A 20,072-nucleotide genomic window follows, 5' to 3' on the forward strand; every position below is an offset into this window, starting at 1 on the left:
TCTGAAAAAGCAATATATGGAGTCTGCACAAGACTCCATGTGCCACCTTGCATTGTCCCTTTCGTGTCTACGAGTTCTAAGCCTGTGTCTAAGGCTTATGTCAAATAGACTGTGTCTAAGACTAATGTCAAAATGGCATCTGATGTCATAGCTCCCCCTCCCTTCACAATGACGTTTGCACGTGCTCAGTATAAATTTCAATACAAAAGATAGGATCAAACTAATAATATTGCTGCTAATGTACATGTGGATTTCCTGAAAGAACAGGAAGTATCTAGAGTCTAGAATAAACCCAGTGTGAAAAATTGCAAATCACCTATATTTTAATACAGATTGTATTCAATATATTTATTATTGAACACAAAATCCTGATGGGTCATTGTCATGCTTCTGGGTTGGTTTGAACCCTTGAGCCTGTGCTTTGTGGTCGGGTTCTCTGTCCGCCGAACCACAGCAGACACACCTTTTCTCCGGGTTTTTAGGTTCTGCTATTCTGACTGCAGTCTGTTTAGCATAACACGTGTTTTCAGTTGTCTGCCCTATCACCTTTCGGATGCGGCTTTATATACTTTCCTCCTGCTGGTAATAGTCTCATTTGGCTGTTCAGCCATACTGCTTTAGTTTAAAGTCAGTCAGTGAAGTTCCAGCTAGGGTTTATCACTTTTCTCTTTCTGTTTCTTTACTCTGCACCTATGCTCTGTTACTTTTTAGGAAGTAGGTGGCATATTAACTAACTGTACATACTTTATACTTTATTTTTTACTTAGTGGTTTATTCTACGCTTTTTGGGTTGTTTACTTTTTTCAGCACACTTTCCTTTTTGTAGGTAATTTGCACTCTGCTCTGCCCTCCGGTTCTTTAGGAGGAATGTGAAGCACTCGATGGACTTTCAGGCAGCATAGGTCGGAGTTGCCATTGTCTAAACCAGTGTTCCCTAACTCCAATCCTCAAGAGCCACACACAGATCATGCTTTCAGGATTTCCTTAGTATTGCCCAGGTGATAATTGCAGTACCTGCACAGGCAATAATTCCATCACCTGTGCAATACTAAGGAAATCCAAAAAACATGACCTGCTGGTGGCTCTTGTGGACTGGAGTTGGGGAACACTGGTCTAGACTGTGGTTAGGGCTATCTCAGCTGACGCAGGCACCACTAGGGACTGCGGGGTCAGGATCTCTAGTCTGTACAGGGACCGACAGGGTCAGTTGCAGTTTTTAGCTTTAGCTATTATCCCGGGTGAGTTGCTACACTATCATAAGTCATTTTTTGTTAACACACTCCCTTTCAAGAGGCTTTCTATTTTACACAATTTCGTTCTGCTAGCAGGTTCTTCCAATGATCAGCGTCCACCATTGCCAGGCTCGTCAGTGATCAGCTGTAATCTGTAGTGACATTGAAGGGGTGCTGCTCCTACAGGAGAAATGAGGCATTACATGGTGTGAATTTCATGGGCAGGACATGTAATACAGGGATGTGTACAGTCCTCTAGAATTCTGCAGGTAATTCAATGACACTCCAAATAAAGGACCCCCCCTCCACCCTCTTCTAACGCTATATCTCAATAGGGTATTTGAAAATAGTTTTCTAAACCAGACAATCTCTTATGAATCTCCTAAAAAAAAAATACATATATTGCCAAATTCTCTTCCATGGCTCATTCACACAGTATGGTCTTTTTTTTTTTTAAAGAAATTTCTTGTGAAACTATGGCAAAAAAACAACAACGGTACAGCCATCAAACATGAGTTCATGGTAAAGTCTCATTCTCACTATATTGTAGGAGCAGTGAAGAAGTCACAGCTGTAAAACGTTACTAGAAAATGTTCTATAATTTAATGTACATGATCTGATCTGGATCCATTACATAAGGCTAATGAAACCTGAGGATAATTCACTGCAAATACAATTGTATAAGGTGATACATCTGTATGTAATGTAGTAATCAGGAGATTTCTATAGCATTATTCCAACAGTATCAAAATCTAACAGAAATTCAATGTGAAAACTATATCCCAGAATGACTGAATCATAAGATGCCAAAAAAAACTGAAGTTTTTTGTTACTCTGTACAGAAAGACACACAACCATATACACCACACCTCTATACTAATATACTCGCGTTCCTATGTATGCATTCCTATACGGTTATTTTATGTAGCATGAAAAAGATAATCATGACAGCTACGTGCAAAATAATTGTATTCGAGTCAGTTTCTATGGTAAAACACGGTTCCTTGAAAGCCAAGCTTTTCTAATTGGAAATCTCTAGAAGTGTCTCACCTGTAATTAAGATATCAGTGTCACCAACACAGTAGAATCACCCCAGTAAAATCACTTAAAAGCACGTATCATTAGAAAATGACCTATTGTTTAAATCAGGTTTTTGTGTTACATGTACCTTTAAAAAGTTTTTGACTTTTATTTTTTCATAACACAATCTTTAAAAAATAAATTAATAATCTGTAAAATTCACATTGACCACTGGGGCTTTTATAGACTCCTACTTCTAGTACTTTTAGGAAGAATTTTTTTTTTGCATTTTTAGACTACTGTCACGGGTGTGTCAGGTGTGATAGATAGTCGCCCTGGATCCGGCTGCAGAAGGTCACTGCACTTGGCATTGCAGACGCCTTCTTTATCCTCCCATCTCTGTATTATAGTATAGTTATATCATTCTTCCTTTAGGACCCAGCAGTGACCTCCACCTTCTGCTGCTGATTGACACACCCTTGCTTGGTAGTTAAAAACTCTGTTTCTCCAGAGAGCCGTCGGTGATAGTTCTATGTACCTCTGTGCAGACTTTGAGTACTGGCAGTCGGCTAGTCTCGTCTTTGGTGCCCTTGAGGGACAGTTGGCGTTATCTCTCTGGTGTCTGCTCAAGCTAAGTGTATCCCCTTTGTTTGTTTACCTTATTGTCTTTAGTTTGTAGTGGGGCCTGACTAGTGCTCACCACATCCATTCCCTATCTAGGGCCCAGCTCTAGGGACATTCAGGGCTTAGGTTCCTGCTCGGCGATAGGTGCAGAACCTATATAGGGACGATAGGGTAGGCAGGGTGATATTAGATCTGACTAGGGGTCTCCACTCCCCCATTCCTTAGCTGTTAGGCTTCCTTCCCCCTCTTCCAGTCGTTGTACACTTTTTCCTTCCCTCACCTTGCATGACAACTACAGTCTAAGTTTACACCACATTTACACCAATGGGTTTCATTGTGGCAACAATTTGCACCAAAATTCTGGAACAATTTTGGTGCATGGTGTCACAATTTATCTAAAAAAAAAAAAAAAAAACACATCATTTTCTTTCCAGGCTATGCGCCTTGTCAGATGTGTCGGAGAGAAGGTCTAAAACACATGTTCATGGAGCAGAAGTAAGATCTGTCGAAGAGCCACACATTGACCATCTACTTGATGAGAACCAGCACCAATAATGAATAGAACAATATGGGCTGGGCAATCCTATACCTTAAATACAGTTAAAATATGATTTATAGAGACATTAAGTACACAGCTCAGCCTGTCTCCTACAAGTAAAGATGCTTGTAGATCAATGCATGATGCCTCCAGGAAGGTCCGAGGTCCTCATGAACTTGTCCTCTTCTTCCGCGGTTATCTATGTCTCCTGCCCCAAGGCAGCGCTCTCCCCTTAACCCATATACACCTGGCAGATGGACATAGGCTAGTTTACAAAAGATTAATGAGCTAATGTGAGCTGCAGACACATTTTATGTTCTCCCCGCATGTTCTCATGTGCGCACCGTCTGGTAGGAGACCCTTGCAGTTCTCCAGGTTTGTTTTCGAGCCTTCTTCTTTGTTTTTTTCTATCTTGTTGTTTTCCCAGTTGACTGCTCGCTGTAACATTTATACTTCCATCCACCAGTGATGTCTCTCATACTTAATACTGAAATGTCAGGGAAATGATATCCGTTCTGACTGCTGTGTTAATGGACTTCTACTCTCATGTGACAGTTCATGAAGAATCGCATCTGCACACAAAGATGACATTAGCAGGAAAGCGTTTCTATGAAGTGCTGTACAATCGGAGGCATGTAAAAATGGTTGTTATTTGTCACCTCCCGTTATTACCTGCTCAGTAATCTGATAAAGCTGTTTGTGCTGCCCAGATACTCTACCTCCTGTGTGTGTAAGTGACAAAGACCGAAATATTAATAGTTCCTTCGTCTATACAGACTATATAAAGCCTGGCCTTATCCTCCAGCCCCAGTTGGCAAACTTTCCTTGCCCTCTGGCACTAAGCTCTCAATGAACCAAAGGGTGATGTTCTCCAGCATCAAAGGCAAGTAGTTAAAACATAGCCTTTAATGATATAGGATTAAAAAAATTGTCAGAATGTGCACATATTAAAAAAAAAAAAAAATTCTCACGCGTTTCAGGTAGAAAACCCTTAATCATAGCTATGATTAAAGAGGTTGTCCACTACTTTAGCACTGATGGCTTATCCTTGGGATAGGTCATCAATATCTGACCAACACCCAGAATCCCCGCCGATCAGTTGCTATCGGCTATGTCGGCTGGAAGTACTCACTTGTGGAGCTGGCTGTTTTCTAATAGTGAGCGCTGCAGGGTACTGCACATCCGCCTCCTATTGATTTGTATAGAAAGTGGATGTGTAGTACCAAGCCTTGGGCACTATCAGAAGGCTGCCAGCTCCGCAAATGAGTACTTCTCGCTGCCGACACCAATAACAGCTGATCGTGGGGGTGCCGTGTATCAGACCCCAACCAGTCAGACATCTGAACAGGCGCAGGCGAGTCACTGCTACTGCGATTGCAGTGCGCAGGCGCGGGATTCCGGGGCCAGAAATACACGTCACAGGGCGCTGTGATGTGCAGGGGCCGGAGGTGGTATTATAATGAAAAGAGGAGGCAAGGATTTCTTCCATGCACCTCACGCCCCGAAGCCTGGAATAAATCATTGGCATACAGAAATAAAAGACGATTTCTGCACATCAAGACCGCAGATATGGGCATACATATTGCCTGTATGCCCATATTAATAGCTACAAACGTCACAGAGGGTGAAAGATTCCCTTTAATCACCTATCCTAAGGAAAGTGCTAAAGTAGTGTACAACCTCTTTAAGGGTTCTTCTAAATGAAACTAATCATATAGGATAAAAAAAATTGGCAGAATGTTCACATATTTAAAAAAACAAACAAACAAAAAAACAACAACATTCTGCTTACGCATTTCGGGGTAGAAAAGCCCTTAAATCATAACTATGATTGGGTTTTTTTCTAACCGAAACTAATCATATAGAATTAAAAAATTGGCAGAATGTGCACATATTGAATAAAAACAATGCTTACGCGTTTTGGGTAGAAAGACCCTTTATCAAAGCTACGATTAATGGTTTTTCTAGCCGAAACGCGTAAGCATTATGTTTTTTTTTTTATATGTGCACATTCTGCCATTTTTTTTTATCCTATATGATTAAAAGCTAAGCTTTAAATACTTTCCTTTGGCACTGAAGAACATCCCCTTTTGGACTAGTGAGAGCTATTTGACCTGGAAGCCAGACCAGTCCATACTCCGTGCACCACACCGACCACAGACTGTCCACCCTGGAAGTCTCCCGAGATACTTCTCTGAGCTGAATTGACACTTTTTCTGTTTTTTTCTATACCTCTGGCACTAAGTTACGTTTCAGTTAACATATACAAGATGCCCGACCATCCAATGTGCCAATATTCCTCCAAAATGTTTCTTTACTGTTGCTTATATCGCACCAACATATACCACTGTGCTGTTCAGAGATTTTTTATTTTTTTTTATCATATACATCAGTTATATGACAACGCGGCTCGCAATCTAAATTCATTACTTCAGACAGACGCTCACACACAAGGGACAATTTTTCATTAAAAGGGGTTGGCCATTTTTAGGTCAATTTTCTAAACTGCTTGCTGCTGCCTATGGAAAGGGTTTAAAACATTGAATGCAATGTTCTCCATGTCCATAGGAATGATGACATGGGGACGACGACGTGATTTACTTCTGCGCAGTTATGGAACACGTTCACAACATCTGCAAATACAGGCCTATCGACAGGGAGGAAGATACGGGGGCTTAAAATTAAAGGCGTCCGCCACTACTAATAAATGGGCCCGGGGTGGTGTAAGGAACAAAAAACTATGCTGACCTCCTGAACCGGCGTTGCTTCCCTGTGCTGTGTCCGCTGCTGGTCTACTGGCATCAACCTCTGAGAAACTGTTCAGACAGAATGTCAATGCTTCCGCCGATCAGCGATCACGTCATGCCCGATCAGCGGTCACGTCATGCCCGATCAGCGGTCACGTCATGAACGATCAGCGGTCACATCATGCTCCATCAGCGGTCACGTCATGCCCCATCAGCGATCACGTCATGCCCGATCAGCGGTCACGTCATGCCCCATCAGCGGTCACGTCATGTCCGATCAGCGGTCACGTCATGCCTGCTGTAGGGTGTTGATGCCAGGAAACCACCAGGGGACACAATACAAAGTCTGGAGGAGCAGCGATGTTCCACAAAACGAGTAGAGTTTTTTATTATTCTATCCCACCCATGGCACATTAAGATGAACTTCTTTAGTGGTGGAGAACACCGTTAAGACCCAGGTTCAGATGGACCGCAATGCCCGGACTGACCGCGGGTCTCCCAACCCGAACGTACAGCCTCACGTGTATCTACGAGCCTATAGTTCGGGTCAGGAGACCCATGGTCAGTGTATGGACTGTGAAAAAGGTCGGTCTGAACCCAGCCTAAATCACAAGCTTAATATACAAGGTTTGAGCCAGAACAGCAATTTGACTGAAAAATGACCATCATCTTTAAACACATTTCGAAATGTGACGGGGAAACTGTGGCACTGGGGAAAACAAGAACATGCACTAACAGGGTGAAAAATGAGTAAAATGTACATATATAACTGAGTAATGTTCTTTATATCAGGGTCATTTTTATACTCCTTCACTGCTGTATTTCCTTTGTACTGCATTACATAAATTCCCCATTCACTAGCGGCACTTATCTATGTAAAGGAGTAATACAGACAATGTATATAAAGTAACGCTCAGTCTCACATCATTCTATGAACCCTTTGACTGCATTTATTTCCTTTAAACTTATTTTATCTATTTTTTATCAAGCGGCTATCGCAGTACCATGCGGGTATTGTTCTTTGTCGTGGCTACAATTGATCATTAATTATAGAGTAATGGAATATATGATGACTGATTTTTTTTTAAACCTATTTTTAATATATACACACACATACACATTTTATATATATATATATATATATATATATATATAACTGATGTTCGTTCTTTAGGAACATCAAGATGTCTAACGAACAGTAAAAGACATCCCAAATCTCTAAATATTTCTGCAGACAACTTATCCCGATCACGATCCTGTCCTTACCTTTTAGTGAAAAACTGAAGGCATCTGGATTTTGCTATTCACCTGTCTTCATCAGTAGTTGCCTTTTTCTGCTCACATCCCTGAAATTTGTAAATCCAACAAAGGGTGGTAAAAATAAAAAGTGCAATCCACAGGAGGTCTCTCCCTGCACTAGACAGGGCTTATTCCACCGTCCAGATCAGAAACCGGAATTAAAGTATTTCTTCATTTTGCTTTTTTTTTTCCCAGCAAAAAAATATATTTACTTAATTTCAGCCCTTTTATACCGTCTGTTTATAGCAGTGAGCGATCCGGCTTCATGGCAGACGGAGGGGGCAGGGTTGAACGTATAGAATAAGTGCGGTGTGGCGTGACCGGCAGAAAAAACCAAGGGACCTTTCACCAGAATGTATTCACAGACAAGTAACGGTGGTTTGATCTTTCTCTCCAGAGTAAGAAGGAGCATGAGGGATCTTTCTTCCCAATATATCGCTACTTGACACCATGAATTACTTATTTAACTTTTCTAAGTTATATCTGGAAGAGCGTGGAAAGGAAGACTGTACACTCCACTTAGGTTTTCATTTTATAATCCCACGGAAAAACCATACAGTGATGTTTCAGCTTTCTGACGGGCTGACGTCTTGAGAAATGTTTTAATACCTGTATGGAAGGGAAAAGAGAAAGATACCATTTAACAAGGCAGAAACAATCTGGTGTAACATAACCTTTACTCAAGTGATAATAAGATGTTTACAGTGAAGGCGGTAGTGTGCCGGAGTATTGTTAAATCTGCTAATTACTCCTCTCTTTATCAATGAGTCCATGCTCTAAAAACCTATTACCATGTATAATATTGTTCACAATCGTCGTGTTGTGTCTAGCGCTACACAGACCTCTTGGTAATCATTGACTTAGCTCGTACTAATAAAGAAGGTGACAAATTAATGTTAATATGCTAAACATGGAAGGAACACAAGAAAAAAAAAAGCTCTTTTTATCCAAGAGGTGCCCATATGCCTTTGATGGCAAAGATGACACTGGTGGTGGCTCATCTTCTCCGAGGAAAAAAATGGATGGAGTCATCCATTGGGGAAGCATCGGGGGGCACTTATATACATAAGTTGGTTGTATGTTGAAACCTAAATTTGTTTGTTCGACCAAAGTTCTTTCTATGTGCACCCTATTACTGTAACATGAGGTGGTCTTCAACCTCCACTACAGGATCCAATGGTGAGAGCAACTGATCCATAGGTGCCGAGTCCAAAACTAATATTTTTCAGTTGTTTTATACCATATTATTTATTTCTTTTATTTTGCTTACTTATATAGGATCATCATATTCTGCAGCACTTCACAAACATTATCAACAATGTCCCCATTGGGGCTCACAATCTAAATCTCTTATCAGTATGTTTTTGGAGTGTGAGAGGAAACCGGAGAACCCGGAGGAAACCCACATAAACACGGGGAAAACATACAAACTCCTTGCAGATGTTGTCCTTGGTGGGATTTGAACCCAGGACTCCAGCGCTGCAAAAGCAACAGTGCTAACCACGGAGCCACCCTGTTGAGCTGTCATTGTGATTCCTTCGACCTCCCTTTAAAGAAACAGCGGGTGCAAAGAGTCCCCAATCTTCTGCTCAGGATATCATATTACTGGGGAGAACATGCAAAGTCCTTGCTGATGTTTTCCTTGGTGGGATTTGAACCGAGGACTCCAGCGCTGCAAAGCAACAGTGCTGACCTATGAGCCACCCTGTTGAGCTGTCATTGTGACTCCTTCGACCTCCCTTTACCTCGAATAGAAACAGTGGGTGTAAAGAGTCCCCAATCTGCTGGTCTGGATGTCACAATACTGGGGAGAACATGCAAACTCCTTGCAGATGTTTTCCTTGGTGGGATTTGAACCCAGGACCCCAGCACTGCAGCTTTGCATTTTTTGTATAGTTGCATGAATTATTAAGAATCTAAACCACATATAGATAGCACAAAATGCCTAAACGGACTATACACAAGACATATGGCCATACAATGTGCCACCAGTACTGAAGACGAGGATGTTCAAGTGCTTCATTCTAAAGGTGTGCGCGCAGAGTTTAGTTATTTTTAGTTAGCTGGCCCTTTTCGTCTTCTTTCTCACAACAGAACACAACATCACACACACACCAGCCATGAATTGAGAAATGTGGCAGATATAACAGAGCCTGGAGGCGTACACACAATGTAAAAAAAAAAAACAGGCTGACGAGAAGAAGAGAATGATAGAGAAAAGAGGGAGGGAGAAGTGAGAACAGACAGTGCTGTCTATGCGCTGTGAACCCAAGTAACGTCTCAGGCTAATTAAACTTCTTTGGTAATAACGTGTACAATTGTCAGATGAACCGGAATACAAGTGCACGAGCTCCTAATGTGTTAACAGAAGGTGGGGAAGAGGCAAGAAAGCGAAATGGGCTCGTTTTGATACTTGTTAAGCTTTGCAGGCTTCTTAATGAGATGAGAGGCGGCAGAAGCAGACGTGAGGAGACATCAAAGCCAAGAGTGTTGAGTTAGTCCCTTAAAATAAAATTAGACCTCACCATTATGGGTCAGCATAGGGTTCATCTTGCCATTATCTTGTGATGGGCAGGGAAATAAGTAGAGGTAGTAGAAAAGATTCACAGGTGAGACTCTAGGGTGCAATAGGAGGAGATAGGAAACCAAAAAAAAAAAGATGCAATAGTGGGCGTTCTACTCTCTTCAGCCGGAGCGGATGCATGAAATGGTCATGGTAGTGGGAACTACAAGTCAAAAATCCTGAATTACACTATTAGAATAAGTCAGATGGGGTAAGCGTGAAGCTGCAATAATAATTAATGCCAAAGATATGGTCGGACAGGGGACAAGCACATAGATGTATACCAAGCGATATGAGATAAGTTCTGTGTGACAACAAATATGTACATGACGAGATAATGACCTTGTATCGCGTGGTAGAAAAAAATAATAGAAAGCGTCCTATCTACAAGGAATGCTTATTAAGTGTGTGTGATAAGGAATAGTTTATGGGGCATTCGTAGATTGAGCCTCAGAAGTAGTTTCACGAATCAGTTTTATTGCTCAATAGCAGGGCTTACAGAAGAACAGGTACGTAAAGGAATATTAAAACCTGGCATCAAACCAGAAAATTTACTATAAAACGCATTCAGATGGAAAGAAATGCAGAGATATGAGGAAGGAAATATAGAAAGGCATCTTTCTCACCGCTCTTATACATCGCAGTGCAGAAGCCCTTGTAGACAGGAGACGATTTTCATAAACGGTAGAGAAATTGCTTTTCTTCCTTGGTCCAATCGCCTCCCCTGAATCAGCCCCCCTCCATTTATGCACCCCAATAGAATTGGTGACTGCTCTCGGTAGCTTGACCCCCTTTAGGGTAACCTCTCAAGGGAGTGAATAAAGATTGTATTGAATATAAGGGAACGCTCATGAAATGCATTACAGCAAAAGCATAGAGAAAGGGAGGAGGAGAGAGAGAGAGACAGCGAACAGGAGGAGGAGGAGAGAAAGAGGGAGGGAGAAAAAGGGAGCAGAAGGAATATAGAGAGCTAGCACAACCTGAAAATGGTCCTAGAAAATGAGAAATTACAAAAAGAACAGAGGGATGACCAATGCATTACTGCGAACGATGACTTATTTATATGCAAGTCTAGTAAGAAGGTGGTCGATTATAGAGACATTTAACTCCTTATTCTTAGGTATCACGAGGAAACCACAAATTTCTCCAAAAATGTTAATGTCACAAGGAAATGATCACAATCTGCTCATATATTGAGGCCAGATCCAGGGATTTGCAACAGTATCTTTGTTTCCTGGCCACGTCTTAAAAAGAAGTAACAATGTATGAATTAGTGACTGGTATTAAGAATCTTATTGTATCACTCCGGAGCTGACGTACAGCAGCACCACGTCTCAATACTACTAATGATAAACTGCTGGTGGAGTGGCATCTGGGTTTGTTACGAAAATTGCCCTTTAATCAATGAAACCTAATAATACCTTTTATTCTGCTCGTCACTAAAGTAATCCAAATATAGGAAATTCTATTATCATAGGTTTGTGAGCGAAGATCTTGGAGTTGATGCACATGACGCTATATAGGGTGGGACACTTTTGTGCACCCCTAAGTCCTGCATATTGCTATTTGACTGTTCCTGAATAAAGATGTAAGATTAGTACCACTTGTGTAGTTGGCACAACATACAGGTGCATGCTCCATTCTTGTGAATTAGGCATGATGGTGTTCTCATATTACCCCATTTTTTGGGAGGTACACTATATCCCAGGAAAAAGAAATGTGCGTGATGGGTAAATACAATAGATTGATAAATGCTTATGGATGTCCATCAGAAGATGAGCAAGTGATATAATCAATAGCAGATAGAAGTCTGTGTTTGTTATAAGACACAGATAGAGAAATAGTGCAGTTTGGGTGGGTGATAGGCAGTGGTGTAACTTGGAGCTTATTGGCCCCAATGCAAAATCACCAACAGGACCCCCAACTATCACCGGTCTTTAATAGTAATCGTCTTTTTTTATGGGGTAAAGGGACTTTTGGGACTCCTCTAGTCTCCAGGACCTGGGTATGATTTCAACCCATACACCAGGGGTGGACATATCAGTGGTGCAGCCCAAGACGTAACGGGGTTCATTTCCACTCCAAACAGGTGGAATTGTGCATTATGAGCTATTGGACGGCAAAGGGCCCATATATTGTTCTTGCACGGGGGCCCTCTCCTGTCTGTGTCTGCCATTGCCCTGCACCTATTATAGTTACGCCCCTGGTGATAGGGGTCCAAACTGACAGGTTTTACCAAAGTAAACAGGCTTCAGGATAGATTTCTATGAGCTCATTACTAGTTATGTAGTAGCCATCTTTGTAGTATCGTAGGTGGCACAGAGTATTTGTACGCCATAATAAGTCACATATAGAAATCTATGGGCTCCTATTGGGTCTAAGAAAAAAAAATGGAGTCACAACACTGACTTGGTTCTTACAAAGATATTACTCTGTAATGAAGTAGTGTACAAAGGTGCTATATAGCAGCTCATAAAATGTGTATGATTTGTACAGGAGGCCAGCACGGTGGCTCAGTGGTTAGCTCTGTTGCTTAGCAGCGCTGGGGTCCTGGGTTCAAATCCCACCAAGGACAACATCTGCAAGGAGTTTGTATGTTCTTCCCGTGTTTGCGTGGCTTTCTTCCCACACTCCAAAGACAGGGAATTTAGATTGTGAGCCCCATTGGGAATATGATGGCCCTATATATGCAAAGCATAATAAATAAAAATAAGTTTGCCATTGACATTTGAGTATCACCAAGATGATTGGTTGACATAATCCTTACTGTGTGACGAGCCTCACTCTTGAAGTTCTGCAAGGGAGATAGTCATAACAGAATGTAATATATGCTACAAAACCTTCTCTAACTACTCGCTGATTTTGTGACACAACTTACTCCCTTGTTCTTATGTTGAAGGGTTATTCTGGCTAAGATCACTTCTGCATCAGAAGGTGAGCGGTGCTGGTGATACCTAACACCTACGGTGACGCGTGCATGTTCAACAGGTATCATCATGATAGGCAGATGTGAAAGGTGGAAGTGACCTCAGGAAGGATAACCCCCTTTAATGTGCAGCTGGATTCAAGAGGCAAACTAAGGTAATTTTTACAAATTTTGCCATTGACTACAAACAATAGTGAGGCTCAGCCACCACCATTTTTCTGGCTGGTGATGCCTCCGTAGAAAGATATTGAGAAGCTTTGATCTAATGACATGCTCAGTCTTTCTTGGGGAAGAAAAAAGATTGGGTATGTTAAATTTCAACATACCTGATCCTAAAATAAAGCCACTGCCAGAAGTACATGCCAGCTGCTTACTGCGCATTCGTTACTCAGAAAACAAGTACAGTTGGCTGATCCAAATGCATATTCTGGAGGAGATCATTAGGCTGATGGAGCTATTGAAAGTGAATGGCTATTTTAATCCATATAAAAACCAAAATGGTAGGAGTTGAATGGAGGTACATAAAATAATAATGTTATATAATCAAAACACATAAAGAAGGGCAACATGTTCCACTAAGGTTGGTAAATTCTAGAGTATGCCTTTGGGTATACAGAATACGGTTTACAATTAGAAATGTGACAGAATTATATAAGATGGGGAAATGGAACTGAAGCCCAAGAGCTTCTGGCGCTTATGTATGAATAATGCTCCTGGAGAACGTAATTATAGTCCTATGAATCCATTACACAAATGAGTGTACGAGTAATGAGGAACAGACTACAGATACTACTTTTTTTTGGTGGTGGATTACTTTCGGGAAGAATATTAGGAACTGTATAATTCTGTGTGTAGCATAATATTTTGCATCACATTACGTTAGTAGTGTCCTGGAGTGGATATTCCTAACCATCATTATACAGTATTACTAAAGCTGGCCATAGACTCCTTGATTTTTGCCATCGGAGATGAACGTTATCAGATCCCTCATCCGTGAACAAACATGCACAAATGTTTTCCTACAATCTCATGGACGAGATGGAAAATGTTTCTAAGTCGAACAGAAATCAGTAAATTTATCTCTGAGAGATGACTTACTGGTGTAATGGCTGGTTTATCTATGATTGGATTTACAAGGGTTAATATTGAAGGATAGTCTGTCTGTCTGTCTGTCTGTCTGACTTCTCTTGCTTCTATCATCCCATGCTCCATAGACAGAAGTGGAGGGGAAGTCTGTGAGTCTTTCCCAAAGGACTCATAAAATGCTGCAGTTATCGCCTGTCACTTCCACTGAGCGGACGGCATTAACATCAGTGTATTTAATTATGCTTAACGATCCTAAAACATCAAATATTTAGGACTGAACTCTGCTTCTCTTCTGGCTAAATAAACCTTCCCCTCCCTACGCTCATCACATGGAAAGCAGCCCGGATCTAAGCACAGTGTTGCTCCGTTATTAGAGACATACCACGTTTCTGGCAAGGGAAAGGCTAAATATTGCTGTAGTTGGGTACTTGCATCACAGGGGTTAAGTGGTTCCTGTAAGCAAAGATCCAACCCTATTTTAAATAAGTGTATGTACGTGTGGAGTAGCTCAGTGACATGCGTGTGTCATGTTTAATTTGCAATGTCACTGCTGCCTGCTTTCAGCCTGTCCCCATGAATCACCAACAGAAAACAAAGCACATCCCCAAGAGGTAAATGCAAAACTTCCCTTTGCTACGCGTGGCCCTGAACGGCTGATTTACCAAGCATTTATTTCTTAACGAAGTCCTGCAAATCTCAACGTGAACCATGGTGAGGTATGTTTACATCAAACGTGGCATCTACGCTGAACCTCTGTTTCCGTCTTGGGGCCTCTCATCATCTCAGGTTGGGTTTTCACAAAGATGTTTCTGATGTATGACTTCAAAAGGTTTTAGCGATAATCTTGGACTTGGAATCATTGGAGATTTTGGAAATTGAATTGGCCTTCTATGAGGGTTGACCCCTTGGCAGTGTATTCCGCATGATATTTCACGGGTCACATCATTATTCATGAACCCACTGATGATGAGAGAATATATGGTTTCACGGCTCGTAGAGTTCTAGAACCCTTCTTGGGTTTTCTCTGAGCCAACACTCACTTCCCGTCAGACCCCCGTCTGTCACTCCGTCTGGAAGTTTCAAGTGTTTCTTACCTTAATTAAAAAAAATCCTATTGACAAACCTGTTACATCTGACACAATGAGTGCCTTGCATCAGCAAACATCTGACAGATTGTCCGTCTAAGTGCACCTAGATTTATATATTTAATGTATACCTTTTATGACCCTCTAAGTGCTTACACCTATATTTATACCTCTATATATTACTTGATTCTTTCACCCTTCAATTCTGAAACTTACTCCCACTCAAGCTGACCTCCAGATACCATTCACCCAAGACACCTACGCTTAATATACATGTACATGCTAAGGATATTGTGCGCGATTGTTGCCCAGAATATACACTTATATTATAATATTATTTCTTAACCATCCACGAGACCCATAAATCAAGATCCTTAATGGATTGGGAGTGAAGCAGTGTGTGTTTGTGCGTGAGAAGGGGGGAGAAGGGAATAAATATATCTGGCAAGTGTTGGAGATAATGAATTAATATTGATTTGGAGACACAGGAAGGAGAGAGAGAGAAAAGGGAGTAACAACTTGTGCTTTGCTGATGTTTTATGGGGGGCGATCTCCCTGGACCTACCTACTAAGATCCAGAGAGGGCAACTTGGAGAAAAACAAAGCTGTAAATAAGATATGAAAGAGAGGAGAGACGCTGTTTTCCCAACCAACTCACTATGGACTTTGCTGAGTTACAGAGCCCCTGGCTCCTTAAAATTTATAGCCATCCAGCACTAATGCACTTGGCACATCTGCCGGGAACCAAAGCACAGAGACTGAGCCCAAACAAGATGCAGACACTGTGTAAGCTGCTAGTCTGAGGCTCTGGTTAGCCCATGGGGTTAATGCATGAAAGACAAATGCTATTTTAAGGTCAAGCGCTATTTTTCTTTACTTTTTCAAGAACAAACGCAAAGGTTTAAATGTCTGCACGTCCGACTGCAAGCTGCACTCGGCGGATGATTCTGATCCAAAGATACTACTCCTACCAGACAGATACGTTTAGGACTTTGAAGACATTTCTATTCATCATGGAAACTTATAGAACGATTTCCCTTGACCTATTACTCTGTGCAGATAAACTATTGAACAAAAACAACTAAGGTTCATATATTCAATGTTTTATGTGAATTTGACACAGTACGGTGCTGTAGAAAAGTCATTAAGTGCATTGGTAAAGGGATAATGCATTCTAAATATAGTATAAGGGTCCATTCAAATAATTCAAATAGCATTTTTGCCCTTCCTTTGTTTGTCTCTTCAGACAGGCACAAGAAGGTACTCTTCAGAGGAAACAGACTATGCTAGAAAAAAGCTCAAATTTAGTCCATTAGTCCATAGTCGCTGTCAAAAGGTTCCATCTGAATCCTTTATAAAAGCCAAAATGCAATGTGAATGGCCCCTTAGAGACTTATAACGGCCCTTGCACAGACTTTTCCAGTAACGTGTGTGTTGTTACCTGCAGCAACCAATCCAATTCTAGTTGTCATCTATTCAAAGCAGGTTTGTAAATGAGAGCAGCAATCTGATTAGGTGTGAAAGGCAATCTAATTGTTTGAAAACTTTTTATGGGGTTTGTATCATAACATCGTCATACTCAAGTATACATCATTTTTAGAGATGAGCGAACCCAGAGTGCCTGGACGAAGCATTTCCTGTGCGAAACGCACGTCGGGTGCGTGGTGGGTGCCTGGACCACTGACCTGAGCTCGTTGGTAATTATGGTAATTTCTCTGTCTCTCTAATAGTCACTTTTGGGCATTGATATTTATACATGTAATTGTACTGGGATGATTGACCAACAGAGGTTATTTATTTACTATTAATTTATATATTTATGGATTGTTATTATTTTCTGTAACAAGTATATATATTTTCTCTGTTGCTCGATGTATTTAATATCTTATTTTGTACTGACTATCAACTATATGTCTATGTTAGCTATTTGAATTACATAGTTGTTAGCTTATACATATTACCCTACTACCTTTTTCATCTGTGGTGTGCCTTGTTTTTATTATTGTTGTATGTACTTTTTAAATGTTTTCATTAAAGTATTGGCAATTTTCAACTTTGGGTCATATAGTTGTTTTTTTGCCTTTATTACTTTTGGTGTATTCTAGGTCTATTTGGCCCATTAGATTCATTGGTGTTTACTATAGAGGAGATAAAGAGATGATGGCATTGCTTCCATTTTTCACTCCATCCTTTGTTTCCTTCCCACTTTGTACACACTTCCTTTATGTTCTGAACTCTTCACCATCCAAAGTGCAAAATATTCTTTTCCTTAAAATCTTTTCAATGAAAGCCAGTCAGAAAGCACCCATTAGATTATTATTTTTGCACTTTTTTGTGTGTCTTGTGCCATTTATAATACTGTTGTCGTCTTCTGCTGTAGACAGGCCTTTGGGCCCCCTCCGGCACCAGAGTCTCTGTGCATCTACATCCCCTATAACTATGCCCTTAAGCACCTTAAACTTTACAGAAAGTTGAATTATTTCATATGTTGCTAATCTATAATTTGCATTCCTTCCCCAAACCCAGCTCTAATGTTAGAGATGAAATACATTATACAAATCCAGCAGATCTGAGAAATGAGAAGTATTGATTGACAGGTTTTGCTTGTTATACTTCTACCTTGAGAGTGAACTTGATAATAGGATTGTGTTTTCAGCTTCTTGTCGTCTGCAACCCATTTTTTTTTTTTTTTTGGAAGCAGATTTATTTATTTTATATTTTTCGGCGACTCAGTAAAAATGCAGCTTTCTCTGGGCTCTTCTCCAAGGGATTCGTGTTGAGTGAGGGGGTGAGAGTGGGAGGGAAAGCTGCAGAAGTCAAATCTCGGCATGACTAAACAGCCATCACCATTTATTTTAATGTCTTTCTGGGCACCCGCTTTGTAATATATATCTATACACACACACGCGCCGCAAATTTTACTGCTACATGTTGCTAAATTATTCCAGGTCAAGTTCCTGCTCTACAGACGCACTCCTATTTATGGGGCTATCCCTTAAATATCATCTGTTTAACCGCAGCCGACAGGGAACATTATATTTTGCTATTTATGCAGTTGTCTGGATTCTGCGCCCGATTTCCCCGCTGACAGGCTGAACCGCTACCTCATAGGAAGTCTCATTTATTGGAAAGCAGAGGCACTCATTTCCAGGCAGGCTTTGGAAAGGTTTTCTTACTTAGGACATCCTCATCATATTTTACCTGGCCAAGGGAACTGTCCATGGTGCCAGTTTCTGTATATTCACACATCTTAATTATATATGTATAATGCAAAAAAACGCAAGGTAATCCAAGAAACAATAGTCACAATCTTTTTCCAAATTACACGCCTAAGGCCATTCAAACAATTTTGTGTTCCTTCACTGTGCCACATTGCTAATAATGGCATAATACTATTACTGGTATTACTATATTATTTTATATATGTGTTATATAACCATATATATATACAGTACAGACCAAAAGTTTGGACACACCTTCTCATTTAAAGATTTTTCTCTATTTTCATGACTATGAAAATTGTACATTCACACTGAAGGCATCAAAACTATGAATTAACACATGTGGAATTATATACTTAACAAAAAAGTGTGAAACAACTGAAAATATGTCTTATATTCTAGGTTCTTCAAAGTAGCCACCTTTTGCTTTGATGACTGCGCTGCACACTCTTGGCATTCTCTTGATGAGCTTCAAGAGGTAGTCAATGGAAATGGTCTTCCAACAATCTTGAAGGAGTTCCCAGAGATGCTTAGCACTTGTTGGCCCTTTTGCCTTCACTCTGCGGTCTAGCTCACCCCAAACCATCTCTATTGGGTTCAGGTCTGGTGACTGTGGAGTCCAGGTCATCTGGCGTAGCTAAGGAAAGAGTTGTCTCGGGAGATTAGGAAGAAAATTATAGACATGCTACAGGTAAAGGCTATAAGACCATCGCCAAAGAACTTGATGTTCCTGTTACTATAGCTGCACATATTATTCAGAGGTTTAGGTTAATGCGACTCCAAGGAGGTGGCTACAAGAGGCACACTGATCACGAATCGAAGAGATAGATAACATATAATAATAATAATAATAATACGAATGGTAACCAAACAGCCCAGAACAACTTCCAAAGAGATTAGAGATGAACTCCAAGGTCAAGGTACATCAGTGTCAGGTGGCACAATCTGTTGCTATCTTGGCCAAAGGGGACATCATGGAAAACTACGGAGGAGGAAACCACTGTTGAAAGCAAATTATAAAAAACTGAGACTGGAATTTGCCAAAATGCATATTGACAAGCCACAAAACTTCTGGGAAAATGTCCTTTGGTCAGATGGTACAAAACTGGAGCTTTCTGGCAAATCACATCAGGTATTTGCTAATATTACTATTATTACACCTACTACATATTGGGATAGGATCTTGGCGATGGGAATACCCCTTTAAGGATAACATTATTTTTGTCCAGGACAGTTTCATTAGTTTTTTTTTTTTTTTTTCTGTGGAGCCAAAATTCCAAAGCAATGTCTGACTTTCATTAGTTGATATTCGAAAATTAAAATTGAAAATTACTTTTGTCAGTTTCAACTTATTTCAATGATCATTGTGGGTTTTTCTTACTTTAACAGAAGGGTACCAACTATTTTTGTCCATGTGTGCTGCCTGTGAGCGGTGGCCGCTCACAGGCAGCACGTGACCCCCGCTGACGTCATGACAAGTGAGGCGTGGACTCAGCTCTGGGGTCCCCGCGGTGGCTGCTGGGTTGTGGGCGGGTTACCCCCCGCGTCACACCCAGCATCCACCGCGCGTTTTCCCAGTGAATGAGGAGAGGCAGAGTGCGCGGTGGATGCCGGGTGTGACGCGGGGGGTAACCGCTTCCACAACCCAGCAGCCACTGGTAGAATGGTGGAACGCAGAAGAGGGAACCCTGGCTGCAGCCGCAACTTGTCGTGACGTCAGCGGTGGTCACG

At 41.0% G+C, this 20,072-nt stretch overlaps 2 protein-coding genes across 4 annotated transcripts in view; one reads left to right on the forward strand and one right to left on the reverse strand.

Moving 5' to 3' along the window:
* The window catches only part of MACROD1 (mono-ADP ribosylhydrolase 1), a 912,057-nt gene that overhangs the window by 573,400 nt on the left and 318,585 nt on the right, over positions 1–20,072 (forward strand). The gene's annotated exons all lie outside the window — the stretch shown is intronic.
* Positions 1–20,072, reverse strand: part of FLRT1 (fibronectin leucine rich transmembrane protein 1) — a 236,995-nt gene that overhangs the window by 91,711 nt on the left and 125,212 nt on the right. The window contains exons 1-2 of one of the 2 annotated variants that reach the window (XM_073658533.1): positions 10,650–10,946; positions 7,428–8,069 (exon numbers count right to left, since the gene is read on the reverse strand). The gene's annotated coding sequence lies outside the window, so the exon portion shown is untranslated. Of the gene's footprint in view, positions 1–7,427; positions 8,070–10,649; positions 10,947–20,072 lie in introns of those variants that run through there. The other variant, XM_073658532.1, reaches the window with a different exon arrangement.

The sequence above is a fragment of the Phyllobates terribilis genome, unplaced genomic scaffold (assembly GCF_046119375.1).
Source record: "Phyllobates terribilis strain yellow unplaced genomic scaffold, ASM4611937v1 Scaffold_13__5_contigs__length_258822181, whole genome shotgun sequence".
NCBI classification, from domain to species: Eukaryota; Metazoa; Chordata; class Amphibia; order Anura; family Dendrobatidae; genus Phyllobates; species Phyllobates terribilis.